Genomic DNA, 12119 nt, shown 5'->3' on the forward strand with positions numbered 1-12119 from the left:
GCACTGGAAATAAACTGGCCTAGGGATTGAACCTATTACCAATTATCAACTAATTCTGTAAAGTCTCCCTGGAATTTGAGAGCTGCTGAGAGTCAGATGCATCCGGACGGGCAGGAAAGCCGCACACAGAGCCTAGGTCTCCTCTTTTGCGCACAGTGGTTTTTGCTAAATAGAAGTGAATATCTCTATCATCCCGTGTTTCCCCGAAAATAAGACCTGGCTGGACCATCAGCTCTAATGCGTCTTTTAGAGCAAAAATTAATATAAACCCGGTCTTAATATAAGACCTGGTCACATATTATAGTAAAATAAGACCGGGTCTTATATTAATTTTTTCTCCAAAAAGTGCATTAGAGCTGATGGTCCAGCTAGGTCTTATTTTTGGGGAAACACGGTAGGAACTTAGTTTTTCTAACTGATGAGGCATTGTGTTTTCAATGCTACCAGGCTAGGCTGGGAATCTGGGTTCTGAATTTAATTAACAATTAAAAACAAAATATTTTAACCATGTGAGCCTATTTCTCTTGAAATATAGAACCTGCAACAGTAATTTATTTCTACTAACAGAGAGTTCTGTCTTCCGGTTGGGTATGACTTAAAAAGTTGTTATTTCTAGGAGATCTGTGCAGCATGACTGATTACAGCTTGCCGTTCCTTTTGTCAGTGGCAGGATGCTACCTTCCTTCTTGTGCCTTCTTGTGGGCTTAGGGATCAGGGCGCTGGGTGAATACGGATTCACTGTGCGAGAAGATGTCCACCTCGTCTGGTGCCAATGTGACCAGGTACAACTTACAAGACGGAAGCGAGCCCGACTAGGGAAGTATGAGGAAGGGCAAGAGGACACAAAGCAGGGAATCCATCCATTTTGATTTAGTCATTAGTTACTCACGTCGTATGCATGTGTTACAATGAATGTAGAAATAAATAAGGGAAATATTACGACCTATCAGTTTTTATTTCAAACATTTATAGGAGTTCTGATCTGAATTTTGATACACACATTAATGGAGGCCAAAGGGATATTCTTTATATTTTCCTTCCTGATATGCATTAAACGTCCTTTAAAGAAATCGGTATGTGGCAAGCATGGAGTCTAACGGGTGTCTAACGGATGTAGTAATCTTCAGTCTCCTTCAAATGAGCTCTGTTACAGCAGTTCTCAACCAGACGTGATTTGCCTTCCAGCAGACAGTTGGCAATATCTGGAGACATTTATGATTGTCCCAACTAGAGGTAAAGGGGGTACTCCTGGCATCTCGTGGGTAGAGCCCAGGGATGCTGCTAAACACCCTACAATGAACGGACAGCCCCCACAATAGAGAATGATCGAGTCCAAATGCCAATAGTCCTTTATTTATTATATTACTTCAGGTAAAGTATATACTACATAGAGTAATACTTTAGACCTGTCCCCATCAGAGTTTAAACTTAGAGTGTGGGCACATGACAACAGAGATAGAAATATGCTCCATCTTAGGGCCAGACTAAATAAAAACTTCCATCTGGCTTCACGCTGAGGCCTGCGGAACTCTTCCAGAATGGATTTATTGTGGCTTGTGCAGGATCTAGCAGTGGAGAGCTCCAGCTGAGTATTTATTGAATTTGGCACAGCCACTAGTTTTTGTTGGATGTTTGCATATAATTTTATTAATTCAACTTTCACCATATTCCAATATTTTTGGTTAACATGGGGCTTTAAAATTAGTGGGCCATCTGTGTTAGATATTGTCGGCTATTTGCTGCCAAAGATTTGGAAAGATGCAAAGTACGAGATGCACATATTGTCTCAGGAAAATAAAGAAAATAATTAAAATGTTGCATTTACTGTTGTCCAAATAAATTTTCAAAGCTCTCGTCTTCCACTTTTGCTAACAAGTCTTATGAGCATTTGACTAAATCAACACAAAGTCCATTTCAATATGCAGTTTTCTATAAAGAGATGTCTGTATGTGTATTATCATATATTGTATGAAGTCTTCAACATTACAAACACTTTCATTTACCATGGATTTCAATGATGTCAAGTTCATAAGATATTTTTAACTTGCTGAGGCATATATTAATATATAAATGCTGTGCACATGTGCATTACAATTTACTTGCACGAGTCTCACATCTTGCCTTCTTAAACGTGCTGAGTTGATGGATGCGGCTGAGGCATGCTCTAGTGCGTGGACACATGGCATTTTCATGGGACCTAAGGTCCAAGAATTCCAATGCAATCAGTGGATCTTCTGCTCAAACATTATTTCCTCAGAGATCCCCGAAGAGCCTTCTTAAACAGAACCCTTGGCCACCCTTTTATCTGCCTCACTTTGCTTTTTTCCTTCACTGCATTTATTACATCTAACATTACATTACATATGGATTTGCTTATGTTCTGTTATCTGTCTTCCCTACAGGACGTGTGAACTCACTGAGAGTACATATTATGTCCCATTAGCTGGAGTAGCCCTAGAAACAAGACAGTGGCTGGCATTTACTAAATGCAAAATAAAAATGTACTGAATGAATTTGAGGGTGAAGTTTTTCACAAACTTTTATAGATATTAGCAGTGATAATAATGGTTTAAATATATCAACCCCGTACTGTGTACCAGGCACATTATGTCAGAATCTCGTTTAATGCCTGTCACCGCCCACTGATAAAGGTGATATTAGTATCCCCAATCTATAGATTAGAAACTGAAACTCAGTGAAGTTTAGTAATTTGCCCATCTAGAAAGGAGTGCAGGTAAGATATGTTTCCAATACTTTGATTCTGGAACCTGTCATTCTAACGACTTATGCAATACCCTTTCCCTAGAAGATGAAATTGAAAATCAAGTTAGAACTTAACTATATTCATCAACATACTAGCGATAATTAAAATGCGTTTGGTTTTACAACCACTATTTAATAGCACTGCATGAAGAACTCGTGAGATGACACTGATCATGAAGTGCAATGTCATATGTCCTCTCTCCACTTAGAGACAAAAAATTGACTCTGGTTACCAATAAACTCTCAAATAATGCACCCTCCAGAGAAGCACAGGAATGCTGTGGACTGAGTGTACCTAGGTGTGGTCAAAAAGTACAGTGAGTACTTACATTTAAAAAAATACATTACAGTAAAAGACACATTGGTCATCAAAATGGCGGCGTGAGGTGAGCCTCTGGAAATCTCCCCTGGAATTTACAGCAAATTAAACATCTATGGCTCCACAAAGGACTCCCTGCACAGCAGACAGGCAAGACGAAGAGTCTCACTATTGAATTCAATTGAAGGTGGGCGAATTGCGCGAGCAGGGGAGGAGAGAAGGGAGAAGTGCAGAGACGGAGCCGCGCGGGCGCAGGACGCAGACCTAGCTCAGTGCTCCGAGCTCGCTGCTTCCCGGAACTACCGCAGCTGCAGGAGAGGGAAGAACTCGGACTGCTAGGGCTCCGTTTATGGCCCACAGGGCTGAGGGGGCAGCATATAACACGGCTGAACCCAACGCTCATGGCAGAGACCTCGGAGCAAAGACTGAGGGAAGAAGGCTGAAAACGGTGGTTTAAGCCCTCGCTGCCGAGCAGAGAACGGAGCCTTAGGCACTGAGACTAGCCGCCCCTTCCCTACCCTCCCAGAGCTCGCCCCGCCCCCACCTGCCAGGTGATAGAAGCAGAAGAGTAGCAGTGGCAGATCAAAAGAACAGAATATTTGCTGTTCTGAGAACTGTGGAACGCAGACACAGATTCGCAGCCCAACTAGTTCCGGCAAAGGGGAGGGAGCTGTGGAAGCAGGATTGGCTGTGGTGGTGGTCGCCGCCATTGCTCTGGGCCACCTCTCACAACTCACCCTGCCCCTGACCCCACCTATCTGGGCGGATCCCTGCAGGAGTAAACAGAACTGCTGAAACATACGGGCTCTGAATCTGGTGTAGGAAGAGCTTTGGAACTTCAAAAGCTCTCTGCATTCCCACAGGGACACGGTGCCCTATACCCCAGGCAAACTGTTAACAGAGGAGAAGCCCACCTTCCAGGGAATCCCCCCATTGTGTGAGAAGCTGGAATAGTGCAGAGAAAACATAACACTACAGTGTGAGAGCGAAAAAAGGGCTGCAGTCAGAGAGAAGATAAAACATTCTATCAACAAGTATTAGAAAACAAAAGAAAGACCTCTTCCTATCAATTTATTGCAGAACCCACTCCTGTAGATGTCTAGGAAGAGAAATAATAAATCATTAATTGCCATGAATAACCAAAGAAACAAAACAGCTCAGAAAAAAAGTGAAAAGTCTCCAGAAAATGAACTTAAAGATGCGGAAATATGTGACTTAAATGACAGAGAATTCAAGACTGCAGTTCTGAAAAAACTCAACGAGATGCAAGAAAACACAGAAAGGCAGTTTAATGAACTCAGAAACACAATCAAAGAACAACATGAGCATTGTATGAAAACGATTGAAATTTTAAAAAAGAACCAAATAGAATTTCTGGAGATTAAGAACTCAATAGAAGAAATAAGGAATGAGATAGCCAGCTTCGGAAGTAGAGTTGACCAGATGGAGGAAAGAATCAGTGACATCGAAGATAGAAACCTGGAAATTACACAGATGGAAGAAGAAAGAGACTTGAGACTTAAAAGAAATGAAGGAACTGTACTAGAACTTTCTGACTCCATCAGAAAGAGCAATATAAGAATAATGGGCATACCAGAAGGAGAAGAAAGAGAGAAGGGAACAGAGAGTATATTCAAACAAATTGTTGATAAGAAGTTTCCAAACTTGTGGAAAGAACTAGATCCTCGAGTCCAAGAAGCAAATAGAACACCTAATTACCTCAATCCCAACAGGCCTTCTCCAAGGCACATTGTATTGAAGCTGTCTAAAATCAACAACAAAGAAAGAATCCTCAAGGCAGCCAGGGAAAAGAAGACGGTAACCTACAAAGGAAAGCCCATTAGATTATAATCAGATTTCTCAGCAGAAACTCTACAAGCCAGGAGGGAGTGGAACCAAATATTCAAACTATTGAAAGAGAGAAATTATGAGCCAAGAATAATATATCCAGTAAAGATATCCTTTAGATATGAAGGAGGAATAAAGACCTTTCCAGACATATAGAAGCTGAGGGAATTTTCTAATACACGACCTGCACTACAAGAAATACTAAAGGAGGCTATTCGACCACCATCAACAGGGACAATTTGTGGCAACCAAAACATAAAAAGGGGGAGAGTAAGGCCTGAACCGGAATATGGGAATGGAGAAAGTAAGCGTGCTGAAGAAAATTTAATACTCTGAATACCACAGTTTCTTTTACATAAACTTAAGGGTAACCACTCAAAAAATCTCCAGAACTGAAATATATAGTGCAATAAAATAGGAAACAGAGGGAAACATCATAGAATACTACCACACAAAGAAAACACAGCAACAAAAGGCAAAGAAACAATGGAGGCACAGCCTTATCAGAAAACTAAATATAGAATGACAGGAAATCCTCACATATCAAAATCGCCCTAAATGTAAATGGACTGTACTCACCAATAAAAAGGCACAGAGTAGCAGATTGGATCAAAAAACTAAACCCAACCATATGCTGTCTCCAAGAGACACATCTCAGCTACAAGGACAAGCATAGACTCAAAGTGGAAGGGTGGAATTTGACACTCCAAGCAAATGGTATCCAGAGAAAATCAGGTGTAGCCATAATGATATCAGATGAAACAGACTTCAGGGTGAAAAAGATAACACGAGACAAAGATGGACATTTCATAATGGTAAAGGGGACTATACTACAAGAAGACATAACAGTCATCAATATTTATGCCCCCAATCAGGGAACACTGAAATATACCAAGCAACTACTAACAGAACTAAAGGGAGAAATTGACCAAAACACAATTATACTAGGGGACCTAAATACATCATTGACAGCTATGGATAGATCATCCAAACAGAAAATAAATAACGAACTAGCAGCCCTAAGTGACACAGTAGATGAAATGGACATAATTGACAATTATAGAGCACTTCATCCTAAAACATCAGACTATACATTTTTTTCTAGTGTACATGGAACATTCTCAAGGGTAGACCATATATTGGGACATAAAATCAGCCTCAGCAAATTTAAGAAGATTGAAATCATACCAACCATATTCTCTGATCACAAGGCTTTGATATTGGATATCACGTGCAAAAAGAAAGCAGGAAAAAACACAAATACATGGAGATTAAACACATACTTTTAAAGAACGACTGGGTCAATGAACAAATTAGAGGAGAGATCAAAAGATACATAGAAACAAATGAGAATGAAAATACATCCCACCAAAATTTTTGGGATGCAGCAAAAGCAGTTTTAAGAGGGAAATTTATATCATTATAGGCCTATCTCAAGAAACAAGAAAAATCCCAAATAAATAACCTCATGTTACACCTTAAAGAACTAGACAAAGAAGAACAAATGAAACCTAAGGTCAGAAGAAGAAAGGAAATAATAAAAATCAGAGCAGAACTAAATGAAATAGAGAACAAAAAGACAATAGAAAAAATTAATCTGACAAAGAGCTGGTTTTTTGAAAAGATTAACAAAATTGACAAACCCTTGGCTAGGCTCACTAAGATAAAAAGAGAGAAGACAGTAATAAACAAAATCAGAAATGAAAAAGGGGAAGTTATCACAGACACCACAGAAATACAAAGGATCATCCAAGAATACGATGAAGGACTATATACCACCAAATTCAATAACCTAGAAGAAATGGACAAGTTCTTAGAAACATATAGCCTTCCTAGGCTGAACCATGAAGAACTGGAAAAACTAAACAGACCGATCACCAGTAAGGAAATTGAATCAGTCATCCAAAACCTTCCCAAAAGCAAAAGTCCGGGACCAGATGGCTTCACTAGTGAATTCTACCAAACCTTCAAAGAGGATCTAATACCAATCCTGCTCAAACTCTTCCAAAAAATTGAAGAAGAGACAATGCTCCCTAAATCATTTTATGAGGTCAACATTACCCTAATACCAAAATCTGGCAAGGACAACACAAGAAAAGAAAACTACAGACCAATATGTCTGATGAATACAGATGCAAAAATCCTAAACAAAATTCTAGCAAATCGAATCAACACAGCATTATAAAGATTATTCATCACGACCAAGTGGGGTTCATCCCCGGGGCACAAGGATGGTTCAACATCCACAAATCCATCAATGGGATACATCACATAAACAAAATAAAGGAAAAAAATCATATGATTATATCAATTGATGCAAAAAAAGCACTTGACAAGATACAACATCCATTTATGATTAAAACACTTAATAAAATAGGTATAGAAGGAAAATACCTTAACATAATAAAGGCCATATATGACAAACCCTCAGCTAATCTCATAATTAATGGTGAAAAACTGAAGCCCTTTGCTCTACGTTCAGGAACACGACAGGGCTGTCCCCTATCACCTCTGCTTTTCAACATAGTGTTGGAAGTCCTTGCCAGAGCAATCAGGCAAGAGAAAGAAATAAAAGGCATCCAAATTGGGAATGAAGAAGTTAAATTATCACTCTTTGCAGATGACATGATGCTATATATAGAAAACCCTAAAGACTCCACCAAAAAGCTATTAGAAACAATCAACGAATACAGTAAAGTTGCTGGCTACAAAATCAACATAGAAAAGTCCATTACTTTCCTATATACTAACAATGAAATCTCAGAAAAAAAAAATGCAAAAAAACAATTCCTTTTGCAATTGCAGCAAAAAGAATAAAATACCTAGGAATAAACTTAACCAAGGATGTGAAAGACCTATATGCTGAAAACTACAAGACAATTTTAAAAGAAATTGAAGAAGACACAAAGAAATGGAAAGACATTCCGTGCTCATGGATTGGAAGAATCAACATAGTTAAAATGGCCATGTTACCCAAAGCAATATACAGATTTTATGCAATCCCCACCAAAATACCAAAGGCATTTTTTAAAGAAATAGAACAAAAAACCATCAGATTTGTTTGGAACCACAAAAGACCCCGAATAGCCAAAGCAATCTTAAGAAAAAAGAACAATGCTGGAGGTATCACACTCCCTGACTTAGCTTGTGCTACAGGGCAACAATAATCAAAACAGCATGGTATTGGCAGAAAAACAGACACATAGACCAATGGAATAGAATTGAGAACCCAGAAATAAAACCACATAAATATGGACAGATAATTTTTGACAAAGAAGCTAAAAACATACAATGGAGAAAAGACAGCCTCTTCAATAAATGGTGCTGGGAGAATTGGAAAGCCACATGCAAAAGAATGAAACAAGACTGCTATCTGTCACCATGTACCAAAATTAATTCAAAATGGATCAAAGACTTAGGCATAAGACCTGACACAATAAACTGCATAGAAGAAAACATAGATACTAAACTTATGGACCGTGGGTTCAAAGAAAATTTTATGAATTTGACTCCAAAGGCAAGGGAAGTGAAAGCTAAAATAAATGAATTGGACTATATCAAACTTAAAAGCTTCTGCACAGCAACAGAAACCATCGACAAAATAGAGGCAACCAGGTGAATGGAAGAAGATTTTTGCAAACAGTGCCTCTGATAATGGGCTAATATCCAAAATATGCAAGGAACTCATGCAACTCAAAACAAAAAAACAAACAACCCAATTCAAAAATGGGCAGACAACCTGAAAAGATATTTTTCCAAAGAGGACATGCAAATGGCAAATAGACATATGAAAAAATGCTCAACATCACTAATCATCAGAGAAATGCAAATAAAAACCACAATGAGATATCACCTCACCCCAGTCAGAATGGCTATCATCAACAAGACAAATAGTAACAAGTGTTGGAGAGGCTGTGGAGAAAAAGGAACCCTCATACACTGTTGGTGGGAATGCAGACTGGTGCAGCCCCTATGGAAAGTAGTGTGGAGGTTCCTCAAAAAAATTATGAATAGAATTGCCATATGACCCAGCAATCCCTCTCCTGGGTATCTACCAAAAAAATCTGAAAACATTTAGAGATAAAGACATGTGTGCTCCAATGTTCATTGCAGCTTTGTTTACGGTGGCCAAGACATGTAAACAACTAAAATGTCCTTTGGTAGATGAATGGATAAAGAAGTTGTGGTATATATACACAATGGAATACTATTCGACGGTAAGAAAAGATGAAATAGGACCATTTCTGACAACATGGATGGATCTTGAGAATATAATGCTAAGTTAAATAAGTCAGACAGAAAAAGCAGAGAACCATATGATTTCACTGATGTGTGGTATATAAACCAAAAACAACAAAAGAAGAAGACAAACAAATGAGAAACAAAAACTCATGGACACAGACAATAGTTTAGTGGTTACCAGAGGGTAAGGGGTTGGGGGGTGGGAGATGAGGGTAAAGGGGATCGAATATATGGTGATGGAAGGAGAACAGGCTCTGGGTGGTGAACACACAATGGGATTTATAGATGATGTAATACAGAATTGTACATCTGAAATCTATGTAATTTTACTAACAATTGTCACCCCAATAAACTTTAATTAAAAAAACAAAAACCCACACATTGCCATCAATCTCCCTCAGAATACTCCCTCTCACTTCAAGCTCACTTATTCCATCGCTCTTGCCACTTCCTGAAGCAGTTCTGAAAGTCCTCTTTCATGAGTGTTTTTAGTTGTGCTGTCATGGCTGCCTCGATGTCCTGAATCTTTCATGGTAATTTTGACTTTGGGGAAGAGCCAGAAGTCACACGTTGCCAGGTCCCATGAATAAGGTAGATGAGGACGCACTGTAATGTTTCTATTTGACACACTGCCACACCAGAGTTGTGTGACACGGAGCCTTTCCGTGGTGATCACAAAATGCCATGACTGCTGCTGCCGAGTGCCATCCAGTGGAAAGGCAGGGATCTTCAATACGGGAAGTGGCACATTGAACCTTAGTAACAGAGTGTGACAAGTTTCAACTTGTTCGGTGCAGTCAGTCAGGTGTGAGCTATGGTTGAGAGAAGGCGTGTTTAAAGTGTGCCGTAACTCATCCTCCATCATGACAATGCTCTGTGTCACACATCGCTTCTGGTACAGCAGTTTCTGTAAAATAAAAATATTACGGTGTGTCCTCTTCCACATTATTCACCGGACCTGCCACTGTGCAACTTCTGGCTCTTCCCCAAAGTCAAAATGATTCAGGACATCGAGGCAGCCACGACAACACAACTAACAACACCCATGAAAGAAGACTTTCAGAACTGCTTCAAGAAGCAGCAAGAACGATGGGATAAGTGTGTTTGAAGCGAGGCGTAGTATTTTGAGGGGGATTGATGGCCACGTGTCTTTTACTGTAATCATTTTTTTTATTTAAACATTTACCATATTGTTTGATCACACCTCGTATGTATGTATTTGGCATCAGCATTACCTGGTATGTGTCTTTCTGAGCCCCATCCCCACCTTACTGCATTAGAGGCTTTAAGAGAGGCCAGGTGGTTCTGAGCACATTTGCTGAAACACTGGGTAAGGGGATGTTCTTGAAATGTTACACCAGTTCTGCTGAGAGCGATCCAGCAAATATGTGAACGTTTTATAATTCTACGATAAAATATATTACGTATTCTTTTCCAAACAATTTAGGATGGGTGATCAACTCCACAGATAGAAACTGTTCTCTCTCTAACATCCTAGAAAGACGAACGATATACCACGAGTCCCCAGCCCTGCCTGTGTTTGTGCTGAGTTAGACACTCCCAGGGCTGCCTGCCTGCCATATACACACAAGCTGCAGTTTATGGGGCACACGGGCATTTTAGCAACTAGTAAAGTCAGTGCTGCTTCTTCAAGCAGAATCAATCAACCAGAGTTCTTTCCAATGTTCTCATAGTCCAGTATGGTGTACATAAAAAGGCATGGATGCTTAGAACTTGCTAGAACATTTTGATTTACCTGTCAAAAAAGATTCACTTAACCTCTTATTAAATGTTCTTTTAAATATTCACTGATTTACAGCAAAATTTTAATTGTTGCCATCCCCACATGGATCCATCATTGCTTGTTGAATTTGGAGGAATAGTGTCCCTTTGCTGTGTCTGGATAGCTCTGCTTCGTACAAATATTGCCAAGGCCTCAGTTTTGTTCTGCTCCATGGTTCCAACCAGTGCTCTTCAAAACGTGATTTATTACTCACAATACAATCAGACAAGGGCGTGGCCAGAAGGAAGAACTACCGATGAAATTGGATGAGATTGGAAAAACAACAGAAAATGTATGCGGTGCAATTGTCACAGTAATGCACTGAGTCAGGCATATCCAGGCTGATTATAATAATAAAGGAAATCAATATAATATCACCAAGCTGCTTTGGCATTTATTACTGGATTTAATCCTCTCAACTTCTTTATTAGTATCTGTACTTTTTTATGTACTTTTTGCACATGACATAATGTATTTGAGACTCAGTTGCCCATCTTCACACAACTTGTGTGTCTATATCTATATCTATATCTATATCTATATCTATATCTATATCTCTTAATTTCCATGGTGTATCCTAATAAACTAACTTTACCTACTATGTTACAACAGATTACTGTTGTGACATAAAAAAACAAAATTCTTTTTAGAGGATCAGCCAACCAGAAGAGCGAGACACACAGAGACAGGATATAACACGAGTCAGACATCAAGGAAAGTTGTATATTGTTTTATCTTTGAGAAAGAAGTTTTTTAGTTTTTAATATTACTCTATAATTTTTTCACAACTGTTGGGAAAACTAAGCAGACCCTGAGTCTTGCCTACAGTAGAGAAACACTTTTTTGTTATAAAGTTTTAGGCTTTTTGCCCTGGGTGGGCATTATGATTTGGTAGGGAATTCTACATTGATGCATTTTCCATTTACAACAGCCATAAAAAGGGCTCAAAAATTAGAGGCTTCACCACTGGGCAGAGAGCTCACCGCCCGCTCCAGCCTCTTGTTGGCACACCAGATGATGACCGACAGAGGGAAACCTTCCTGACCTGAATTAAGGAAATGTAGTCACCTGGAGTCTGTTCTTCTGTGTGCCTCACTTCTCTTCAGCAATGCGGGTTCTGCTCTTTGATGGGTTGAATAGAGAGAAGAGAGGAAGGTCCTTTGG

The sequence above is a fragment of the Rhinolophus sinicus genome, linkage group LG05, assembly GCF_036562045.2.
Source record: "Rhinolophus sinicus isolate RSC01 linkage group LG05, ASM3656204v1, whole genome shotgun sequence".
NCBI classification, from domain to species: Eukaryota; Metazoa; Chordata; class Mammalia; order Chiroptera; family Rhinolophidae; genus Rhinolophus; species Rhinolophus sinicus.